The sequence below is a fragment of the Tursiops truncatus genome, chromosome 1, assembly GCF_011762595.2.
Source record: "Tursiops truncatus isolate mTurTru1 chromosome 1, mTurTru1.mat.Y, whole genome shotgun sequence".
NCBI classification, from domain to species: domain Eukaryota; kingdom Metazoa; phylum Chordata; class Mammalia; order Artiodactyla; family Delphinidae; genus Tursiops; species Tursiops truncatus.
Genome location: NC_047034.1, coordinates 5,807,155 through 5,819,733, shown reverse-complemented (window position 1 = coordinate 5,819,733; position 12,579 = coordinate 5,807,155). Strand labels below are relative to the sequence as shown.

The 12,579-nt window shown below is 35.1% G+C and overlaps 1 protein-coding gene across 4 annotated transcripts in view; it reads right to left on the bottom strand.

The window, feature by feature from the left end:
* KCNT2 (potassium sodium-activated channel subfamily T member 2) overlaps positions 1-12,579 on the bottom strand; it is a 372,171-nt gene that overhangs the window by 115,266 nt on the left and 244,326 nt on the right. The window lies entirely within an intron of this gene.

Here is a 12,579-nt window from a genome sequence, read left to right as displayed (position 1 = left end):
TCCCTGTCCTATAATAATAATGTCTTGGGCAGATTCCACTTCTTTCAAATCATGTTCAGTTATTAAAAAACCCAATCCCATCTGATTTGAAACTCCAATCTTCCCAGGTCAGGCTAATTCTCCCTGGAATGCTGATGCTTAGAAGTGACTCTAACTGGTCAGCAATGGCCTCTGTGAAGGTGTCTTGTAGAGACATGTGAACATACTTTGTGGGGTATGAGGGGTGGGCCTCTGGGCACCATCACTGGGAAGCAAGAAACTCTCTTTCACTCTATCTCACCTACTTCCCAGCAACACATCCCATCCACCCTATGGCTGCTTGGGTTTCCTCACCTTGTAGGCAGAACCCTTAGATGGGGTACCACAGAGAGAGAGTGCAAATCTTTTTAAGCCATCAGCTGTGCTGCTGGAAACCCAAGCATGGGAGGGAAGGTTCTGCCATCTCTCTCTCTCAAATTCTTTTTTCTTCATGTTCAAATAATCACAGAAAACTACATACGCAGATGTCCAACTAGGGAACGAATTGCTAGTTCCCACTTCCTGCAGATACTCCAAGAGTATTAGGTCATTTTTTGGACTTCACTTCATGAGGCAGGGGGTAGGTGCAAAAACACTGCGCTGCACTACTGTTCCCTCTCTGATCTTCTCTTTCTACAGAAAGGTGGGGAGATTAGAAAATGGGACACTTGACTCTTTTTCCTCCTTGGTTTTAGGTTATGGTCACCAATCCTGGGACAACATGAAAAGTCCCTCTCATGACCATAAAAGGCCAAACAGTGGGTAGTGACCCAATTCCTGGAAATCTCTGCCCCTTCCCCAAAATAGCTGTAATAATTCTCCCACTAATGAGCCTATGAAATTACCCAGCCCATAAAGAACCAACCACCCCATATTTCAGGGCCTCTTTTACTCTCTGAGATGGACCACATTCTGTCTATGGAATTCTGTCTCTAAATAAACCTGCTTTCACTTTTAAAAAAATAAATAAATAAAAATAAAATAAAAATTTAAGAAAAGGTATGTTCGTTCTATCCTGTTTATTGTTCCCAAGTTAGAAATATCATTTGCTCCAGTTAACTTTTCAATGGTGCATAAATTAAATTTGACAACTGATTTTATTTTTCTTTCAAATGCAAGTTGCACATCCCTTGTTAACCCACGATAACACTTTCAAGGCAAATGGGTTTTTATTGCCGGAGAGCAAATTAACTCCCATACAGTCTCCTGTGCTTCAACACGACCAACTAGTTGGAACAGGACTGTCAGCTAATAAGTGCTTGGGTCTGCAATTTGCAGAAACGTGCTTCATACAGGCCTCTGAATGCAGTAAAAGAATCTGACATGGTTTTGGTTTTCAAAATTTCCCTACATCAGGGCTTCCCTGGTGGCGCGGTGGTTGAGAGTCCCCCTGCCCATGCAGGGGACACGGGTTCGTGCCCTGGTCCGGGAAGATCCCACATGCCACGGAGCGGCTGGACCCGTGAGCCATGGCCGCTGAGCCTGCGCGTCCTGAGCCTGTGCTCCGCAACGGGAGAGGCCACAACAGTGAGAGGCCCGCGTACCGCAAAAAAAAAAAAAAAAAATTCCCCCACATCAAATTTTCCCAAAAGGAGAAAATAAGAATCTAACTGGAATTTCCTGTTCCAGATACAATACCTTGAAGTCTTATTATACTGCACTCTCTGTTCCTATTTCAGGAATGTACTGAATGACCCTGCTCAGTAATGTGGTTTGCATTTTTTTAAAAACAGCATACAACCTTATTTGATGGACAATGCCCTATTTTTATGAAGATGTATGTTTTTGTAAAACTCAAACTAATAACTTTTAGAAAGTAAAATTTGAATTTTACTTTCATATTTTCTTTGTGTATTTAAAGATGCCACCAAACTAAAGGTAAACTCAAGAAGTGTAGGCAGGCATTACTGCCTTCAAGATTGTACAATGAAATTATTAGTGCAAATCCATCTCTTCTCCAATATTATATCTGTCATTTTAAACACCTCTGCATCGTAATTATTGGATTTAGTTTTGCTAGTACATTTTGTTCTCTTCAATCCTAAATAAGGCATTTAAATATACAAAAAATGGTTAGTTTCAGATTCACCAAAATTGACACAGATTGCCAAATTAGTTGCTTTTATATACTTATTTTTATTACCAAACTAAATTATTTTCACATCAATGGGAATAAAGAACATATTGTCACAAGGTATCTTTGGTATAAAATCCATTCTTCAAAATGTAATAAAAGGCTTTACATATAACTGGAGGAAATCTTTGCCTTAGGAAAAGGTGTCATTTAAATTTATACTTGCAGAGTTACATAAGATAAAATTTCCTTATGATGTTTTATTTTAAACACAAGAAAATCTATTTATTACCTCATTATACTAGATTGAAAGTAGATGTAAAAAGTCTAAAACAAGTGACCCAAAGGTTTTAATATAACTGAAATTAACATATTTTATTTAATTCCATACTCTAGTAGTTCACCAATTTAATGTCAGCTTGGTTCCAGATAATTGTTTATATTCTTTACAGGATCCTCTCTGAAAACATACATGAATTACATTAATTCACAATTGTCCCAAGCTTTTACTTTATTTAAAAATTAAGATATTTAAATGGTATTCCAATTCCCTTTACTATTAATGTCAGGAATCTACAGTGAACACTGCAAGTAAAAGAAATGATTTTAACAAATTGTAGCCTGTGTCATTGAAAACATAATTGTAATTTATGGAATGGAAAGGGCATATTAGAGTAGACGGAAACTTCCACTACAGGTGAGGCTACAAAAGAGAGAGCTAACACAGAACTTTGGATGAATGTTTATTCTTGCTGGTCTGGGGATCGATCTGACACACAAATTGGATTATCTTACCTAGAAAGAAAAGTAGTCAAGAACTCTAAGTAGAGGAGGTAATAAAACTCAAGATTAAGTAATAAAACTCAAGATTAAGCTGAACTTCCCCAGCTTTTTATGGTATCAGACATCAAAATAAAAACCTGAGTCCTAACATTAAAACCATGTAGAGGATGATAATCAATTTTCAGCCACTAGATGGAACCAGAAAGCTGTTTGCCATTCTCAGGATAAGAAAAATTGCTGTGAAAGTGAGGAGAGTAGAGAAATGCTATACAACTTTCAAGCATTCTTAATAGTGAACATAAACAGTGAACACCCTTTTGAAAGAGATTTCAAAGAGAAATGAAATAAAGCTCCACCGTTAAATTTGAAAGGCTGATTGCACATGAAAGTGGCCCAAACTCACTACCCTTAAAGTTTGTTCTTCAAAAATTCTAGTGTGGTTTTCTGAAGTGCTCACTTAACTCAAGAAGCCACCTAATTATCACACACACAAATCCTAAAATTCTGTGAAGACTTTTCACCTGCTTCTTAAACTGTCAGGTGAAAAATAAATTCATCTCTCATAATGACACTGAATTCTCAGCTCTTTAATTCCATTATTAAATAAGTCATATCTCACTGATTTTAAACTGTTCTCCTTTAGCATTAATAAAAATCCATAGCGAAGGTGTACCTTCCCCCTCTCTCTCTCAGAACACAGCCTGCTTGCTTATGAATAAGTACCATACACTTAGCTTATGGTCGAGTGCTCCGTGCTCTTGTGCATTTGCATTGCTCTGCTGTATCTGTCACTTTAGTTGAGAACATCATAGTGAAGTCTTTGGGAAAGTTGTATTCTATAAATATTAATATTTAGGGATATAGGAGTTTCATAAGCTCCTATTGTTGTTATTCACATTTTATCATTTTGAGTATGTTTTTTGCTCTTTTAAAATTATGTGTAACTGGCAAGTTTCTTCACTGGCTGTCCATGTTGTCATTTGGTTTATTCTCAAGGTATGCAAACTAATCTTACCATAGCTAAAAGGAACTACATTAATAAAATAAATCTACTAGGGAAAACTTATAATACATTGCAAACATACATAAGCCATGTTTACATTGTGTTCTGCCTTGTGGTTTTATTAGTTTTTGTGACCAGAATGGAACGTTTTCATTTTTGTATTTCCCGAACTCCTAACACAGTGCCTTACACTGTATGAATGCATGTGATTGTTATCGTGGGATGAATGAATGAATGACCAAACCATAACAATATTTTAACTCTATTCAGTGCTATTTTTAGCATGGGACTTCATTCATAACTTAAATTGACCAAAAAAAAAAAAAATGCTTCCAGATTCTGGGCTTCATTTAAAGAATTTTGAGGTATCTCAATAAAAATGTGTTATCAAATTTTATTACTATGTCATTGTAGGCATTTTCTATTGACCACCATCTCTGAGGTGTGAGAGAAAATAATTATCTCACAATAGATTCCCCACAGGGCTGTAAGTATAGAGTAGCAGTGACTATAGATACAGGTCTCTTGATTTTCCATTTTGTAGGCTGAGGATATTAGCTACTCTCCCTTCTACATCTCCTCCCTACTTTTCTCTAAAATATCATTTGCTGCACCTTTTTACATTGTTGAAAATGCAAATATCTGTATTTTGTTCCCTGGCTATAAATAAATCAATGGTTTCAGATAAAAGTGGAGAACCCGTTGTACATCTCAAACTTATACGTTACATGTCAGTTATAATAAAGCTGGAAAAAAAAAGTACAGAGAACCTGAGTTCTCTGCAACATAGTTGCAACATAGTTTTTATTGCAACATAGTTCATTTTTGCAACATAGTTCATTTAAGATTATTGCAACATAGTTCATTTAAGAGTTCAGTGGAATGCTATAATTATATAAACTTCTCTGTATTCCCTGAGCAATTCAAGAGAGAATACAAAAAAAAAAAAATTCCTTACTGACAACCTATTGTTCAGTATTATGGCACATTTTAATTTGATTTATTATAGTTTCTTTTTCATTTTCTTGGAGTTTATGACCATCTTTTTTTTTTTCCACTTGGGAGAGAAAACAGAAACTTCCTTTGCCACATCCCATTGTATATGTTGCTTTTAATCTAGTCCAGTCTCTTGTTGAGACTTGTCTGGCTTTTCCTATCTTGACCATAGCTTTTAGAAATCTTTGGTTTTAGCTATGGTACAGACATGTGACCTAGGTTCTACCAATTGGACACAAATGCGAGAGTTTATTCTGGAAGTGAGCTAAATGAGGAAACAGGCAGGCGAGGGGGCATCTATATTGTTGAGATGTCTGGCTGCAGAAGTAGCTGGCTCCCAGGATGTTCAGAGGTCAAAGTTCCTTATTGGGTTAGCTGTGAGGTGGGGTAGTGGGAACTGTTCGTGCATGTTGAGCCTAAATAAAGGCTAACTTTCCTGTTCTATGAGTTATCTATATTCCTCCATACACCTCTTTATAATCAGACTAGCTCAATGAATATCCTTGCCTAAAGTTAAGAATCCTAGTCAATATTGAGATTTCTCTTCCTTTCTACAACTTTAAGAGAATTCTTCTTCATCATTACTGCTTTATAATTTGGCAGTGTTATGTCTCTAGGTGTGGTTCTCTTTCATTCATTGTCATTCACAAGCAAGAAACCCGGTCTATTTAAAGATTTAAATCTCCCTTCTTCTGTTATAATTTCTTGCATTCTATTCTCTCCATCCTTTCTGGAATTCCCACCAAATCAGATATTACCTCTTTAAGATTGATCTCGTGTACTGTGAATTATTTTTCCTACATATTCTATCTCTTTCTCTTTTTTTAAATCTGAAATCCTCAAGATTTCTATGATGTTATCTTTCAAGGTTTTTATAATCACTCTGTTAATTTCAAAAGGTCTTTACTTTCTATTTCTCTACTATAACTCCTTTTCGTTTCTTCCTGGGAGTAATAATTACAATTATTTTTAGCTATTCTGGATTTGTGTATTTATGTATTATGGCTTTTCCCATTATTATTGAAGAGAAAATCATATACTCCAGAATCATAATCAACAAATTTAAGTTAAATATTCTGAAAATTTTAAACTCTACAAATAAAGAAATTCCTCAGCATTTTATTCCTTTGAACAATCATTATCACCCTTTCATAATCCTTCAGTATTCTTGTGAACTATTATTTATACTTCTCTACTGTTCAAAAATACATTTGAATTTCTTTTTAATGTATTTTTGTTCTCATTTACTGTAACTCTCCTTGCTTCCAAACATTTGACTCTCCTTTCAAATGTTATAGTTTTTTGACCTTAGAAAAAATTGTTTACTAGTGAGTAGAAGACCCAACATCCCTATTACACCAAAACAATTCCAGTGTGAATACAGATATTGTTCTCTTCTAGCTGGATTTGTTCCCTTCATTTCAACCTGCATGCTGGCTGTCAGCAAATGACAGGAGCCATATTTCAAAGTTCTGAGTATAATATATAGGGATATTAAATAGATTCCCTTGTCTGTGAATATGATTTGTTAATTCATATTACACAGGTTACATCTTATATTAAGCAAGAAGGGCTCAAACTATCTAGTCTGGGGTCTCTAAATGCCAGATTAAGAGGGTTGAACCCCAACCCCAAACTATATGCTGGCTTATAATTCAGACTAATTCATTCAGGAAAAATCTGATTTTTCCCAGTGGTAAATGTCTGACTAAACTTAATTATAGAGAAATGGTACTGTGGTGGATGAAACAGGGGTAACTTGTTCTGTATACAGAAATTCAATCAAAATGTGTCCTCTTTTTTCTAGGTATCTTGCACCCCAGAGCCTCACTGGGGGCTGGGATTTTGTCCTGCTGTATCACCTTCTAAACATATGCTGGGATGGAGGTCTCATCAAGTTTATTTACCCACTTTCCATCTTCTAGAAATTCACTGAAATCTCTTCTTTTTCACTGATAAAAGTTTATGACTTTCATTTATTTGGTATCATTTCAATGGAGCAGATGAGGAAGAGCAGATGAAGACAGTGGATCATAAACTACTTTGAACCAGGGGCCTCAATGAATCATCTTTAGTATATCCTTTACTTCATTTACTTAACTAGTGTTTTTTGAGCATTCATGCTGTGAAACACTATAGAAGGTATAAGAATGAGTAAGACATGTTCTCCACCTTAAACGAAATTATACCCTATTATGTAGGAAAAAATAAAAGGACCATAACACATGCTCTGGCAGAACGTCATAAAATTCTATGTGAGTTTGTAGAAGGGAAAGATCACATTAAATTGGGGAGTTTAAAAATATTCTTGAGGAGATAGAATTTTCGAATTCTAGCAAAACCCTCTAGGAAGGCAGAAAAAATTCAAGGCAGAGGGAACAACGTTAAAAAAAGATGTAGAAGGCGGAAACCGCAAAGTATATTTAGGATCATGTTATTTGGAGAACACGATACATATGAGTATCATGAGAAATAAGGATATAAAAATAAATTAGTACTAGAGCATACAGGGCTTTAAATAAATAAAATGGATATACTTAAATCTAATTTGATAATGAAAGATGAGCTATTAAAGCCTTTCCAAGCAGAGGACTGTCAGACTGAGCAGGACCTGTATTTCTCAAGATATGTTTAATAGAATAATGTTCCAGTTAATCTTTTTTTTTTTTGCGGTACGCGGGCCTCTCACCGTTGTGGCCTCTCCAGTTGCGGAGCACAGGCTCTAGACGTGCAGGCTCAGCGGCCATGGCTCACGGGCCCAGCCGCTCCACAGCATGTGGGATTTTCCCAGACCGGGGCACGAACCCGTGTCCCCTGCATCGGCAGGCGGACTCTCAACCACTGCGCCACCAGGGAAGCCCTCTAGTTAATCTTTTAATAGGCGTGATTAGGAAAAACATTTCTCGGGTAATCAAACAGATTTTGGATACACCTAATAAAATGTAGTTCTGTGGAGATTTTCAGTCCATGTTAGTTTATATAAAAGAAAAATGAGTAACCTTCAGAGGTATATCGTTTCCCTTTCTTGCAATTACCCCATTCAGACCTCCAGTCTTGAAGTGTGTGTGTGTGTGTGTGCGTGTGTGTGCGTGTGTGTGCGTGTGTGTGTGTGTGTGTGTGTGTGTGTGTGTGTGTGATGGGAGAAATGGAGACAGGACCACCAGGGATATACAGACAATCTTTCTTAATTACCCTGATCAAAGAAGCAGCTTTCTGTGGAACCAGCAGAACTACCTGCTGTGCAATAGAGCTTTCATTATTTTTCTTTCTTATCTTCCTGGACAAACTTAATGAAGTGGCGGCCTTCGACCAGGCTTCACTTTCTTATCATCTCCTTATTTGTTCACACTATCTCAAAATGAGAAAGTCTCCATCGTCCAAAATTGTTTTCTCAGAACTTCCCAGAGACCAGTGACCTACTAATTCTGTTTGTCTTCTCCATCTTAAATCGTCTGTATTGTCAACAATCCAGTTCTTTCTAGAAATCCTTGCTCCTTTTTGTTCTGTTAGGCTATACTATAGTTGCTGTCCTTTTCTTCCATCTGTTTCCTAAGGAAAAGCCTTAAGTGGTCATTTTCCCCAAATCCCCACCATTTCTGCTTTCACCTCTGTGGCCCTGAATAACCCTGATCTCTCCTCCGGAACCAAGAGTAGCAGTAATTTCCACGAGCAATGATACCCGCATCAGAAAGCAAATAGATCCAATACCAAACTCCTTTCTCCTGCACAAACCACACATTTTATAGTTCTCTACTGTCAAACCTCAGTGTGTAAAGGGATTTTTTTCTTTTTTTCTCTTTTCTACATCCATAACTCATCAGTGGCCAAGTTGTGTAAATTCTAACTTTGTAATATTTTTCTTATCAATTCTCTCTTTCCTTCCCATTGAGGATCACTAAGAGCAAAAATATTACCTCTTGGATGGGATTAATGAAATAAATAAATATTTTCATGGAAGTAAATGGAAAGGAAAAGAAAAAATTAAATTTTGATAGAGACAAAATGTCATCAAGATGGGCCAATTGAAGGTCTACTAACTGTTCTGATAATTTGGCATCTCCTTGCTAAAATCATCACCTGTTTGACAGCCTACAGTGATATCGATCCAAAGAATAAACTTCTGTTCCTCTTTCTAATGCATTTGCCAAATAATTCAAAATGTTAATTTAATTGACAATAAGAAATACCTCTGCCAAGAGCACTGAGTCCTCAAATGTAAATGAAGTGAGTGAGAGGGGAAAACTATGAAGGGCTAAAATACAGAGTAAACTTGAATGAACAAAAGGAGCACAGTTATTCAAAGTCACCTAAAGTTAGCATCATCTAGTTGACTCACAGATCAAATAGAACAAGATGAGTCCATTAACATCTAGGAAAAGAAAATGTAAGATCATGACAGCATTAATGAGCCTTGGGAGATATTGCTCAGGGTCCCAGCTAAGTTGCTCCAGAGACTCCAAAATATTTTTAAAATTAATATTCCCCATAGAAAAGTACAGAGGTACGCAATTCGTACTTAATATATGGTTTCCATCTTTCTCCCCATTATCACGGGCTAGAGGAAGAGAACTAAGAAAAGGACGAAGGTGTTTTTTAAGTGAGCAAATCTAATTCTAAGGCTGAATTAGGAACTCCATTCTCAGACCTAAGGCAGGTCTGTCACTAAAAGAGCTGACCTTTCTATCTCTAACTCCTGTTTCCTTTGTCTATTTTATTTGTTCCAGAACTCATATTTATTATTTTCCTTAAATACCCATAATCTACAGAGCACTTAATTTTAAAATATATTTTTAAGTTAGACTATTTTAGGTTTTGTATTATATTTATGTCTGTGTTTGTTGGGTCTTAATGTGTTTAGCTTGTCAATATCAACTATTTTTAGTCAAAAATCACCATTAAAAGTTCATTTATGATATGATGAACTTCTAATAATATTATTCTCTCTCCTTTTTTAATGGGGAAATTTGAGTATTATCGTAAGCTTTTTTTTCAACTAGTGGTTTGATAATCTTTGCATAAAGCATTTCCTAGACTATTCAACATTTTCCCCATTATACTACTTAATTCAGCTCCCGAGTTTGTTCTCTTATTATTAAATCAATATGTTTGAGCTCTCTGATTTCTGCTGATGCTCAAAGGCAAAATTTCAAACATATTCTGTTAATAAGTGAATCTTCACTACACCTTCATTTAACTCATAATACAGAAGACAATACAAATTACTTTAGTCATACAATATTCTTAATAAAATATATTAGATATTTTAAATTAAGTGATCTGTTTGGATGACTATTTATATTCAAGTGATGGTATTTATCTGTTTAAAGATCTGAATAGGTTTTTCTTCAAAGGTGATATGAAAGTGGTCAATAAACACATGAACTAATGCTCACCATTATTAGTAATCAGCAAAATGCAAATCAAAACCACGAGACAGCACTTTACATGCACTAGGACAGTTATGATGCAAAAGGCAGATGATAACAAGCATTGATGAGGACATGAAGAAATTGGAACCATGATACACTGCTGGTGTCAATGTAAGATGCTATAATCCCTTCAGAAAACATTCTGGCAGTTCCTAAAAAAGGCTAAATCGAGTTACCCGATGACCTGGCAATTCCACTCCTAGATATAGACTCAAAGAAATTAAAGCACATGTCCACACAAGAATCTTTACATTAATATTAAGACCTGCCTTATTCACAATGTCGTAAACAGCCCAAATATCCATCCGCTGATGAATAGGAAAGTAAAATGAAATACACCCATACAATGGAAAATTATTCAGTTATAAAAAGGAATGAAGTAGTGATGCATATTACAATATGGATGAACTTTAAAAACATTATGCCAAGTGAAAGAAGCCAGTCCAAAAAACAAAAAAGCACATATTGTATGATTCCATTTATATGCAATATGCATTGTCCAGAATAGGAAAATCTATAGAGACAGGGTAAGATTAGCCTATGGTTGAAAGAGTTTGGATACAATGTGGGCGGTTGCAAAAAGGTAAAGAATTTCTTTATGGGATGATGAAAATATTAGGAGTTAGCAGCGATAGTTGCACAGTTCTATGAATATACTAAAAATATTACATTGTATACTTTAATGTGTTAATTATATGGTATGTGAACTATATCTCAATAAAGCTGCTATAAAGAGGGTTATTTTGGTAGACTAAGGCATTTATTGTATCACTTAACTGGAAAATAATTTTGCAGGTCAATCTTACTTACGGGAAATCCTTAATTATGTGGTAACAATGTATTCAACAACATCACTTTCATTTTTAATATGACAAAATTCATTAGAGTATATCAGGAAAAGTCCTATTTTAAGTGTCGCTGAAATTCTTTTTAAATTTATGTTAAGTGCAATTTGTTCACCAGGCAATATTGTGTGCCAATAAATAATATTTACTAGGAGTTGGAAAATGTAATTTAACCGATCTATAAATACTAATGTGTGTTAGTGGTGATGGGCCTCATTTTATCATTTGTGCAAGAGAGACGCTGGGCTAGATATTCAGCTCTAAAGCTGTATGATTCTATGACAAAGATGGATGACAAAATAATGAAGCCATATGATAAGTTCTATGAACATTCAATTAGTTGGTGACAAAACAGCTTTCAGTATTTTATTTAATTCCATCAAAATGCTAAGTATGTCCATCAAAGAAAATCAATTTCATCCATGATCCTGTTACATCCTTTCTACTGCAAATCTTAAAGGCTTATAAATTTATAGAATAGAAACATTTATATTCAGAACTTTGAGAAAATTGCTCCTGGGAAAATCTTTCTGTCTCAATAGAACAGAGACGTAACTAGAGGTAAGAGAGTAAAATCCACTTAAAATACCAGAGGGCATTTACTATTTTTCAATTAGCACTTTCCTCCGTCCAGTACTAAATCCCAGGAAAGAATTTTCCTTTTCCTTGACTTATCTGATTTGGCACTTCACTTAAATAACTATTAATTAACTCACTAAATTTAAATTTTCATAACTACAAGCACCATGGTGGAATTTACTTAGAAAATCAACATTTTGTCTAAAATATCAAGTAAGGAATATGAAAAGTACGAAATTCAGTGCAACATTTGTCTTTAAATAAGGGCAGTGACTATGTTTGCTGATTGTATTTTACTCGATTATGCAAGTCAAAAACAACCTCTATATTTTATGAAACTCTATCAAAATAAACAAATAGGAAAAAATGTTTTGATGATATAATTTCCCTCAATACCCTGAAATTCATATTAAACATTATTTCTTTTATACTACATTAGCTGATTTTATCAACTACTTTGTTATCATTCCATAATAATTATAAAATTTTAATTTTGAGCTCATTTGTGCACATGTAGCTTTCAGATAAAAACTTACCTCAGAAACAGAAAAAAACCAGCTTTAAGGCCATACAGTAATGACTGCTGTCATCCTGTTTTTACAAGTTTTATTTGAGAATTACTAATCTTGAAAATAGAAACAATGCCCTAATGCTAGGCCTGACAAGTGATGAAGACATAAAATTTAGGATGAAACAAACTATATCAAGATTAGTTAGAAAAGACAGCAAATCACTGTCAATTTCCTATATGGCTTGGACCCTATAACAGTTTTGTATCTGTCTGTCTGTCTCTCTACCTATCTATCTGTCAGATGATGATAACTCACACAAATACAAGTATAGGTACATATC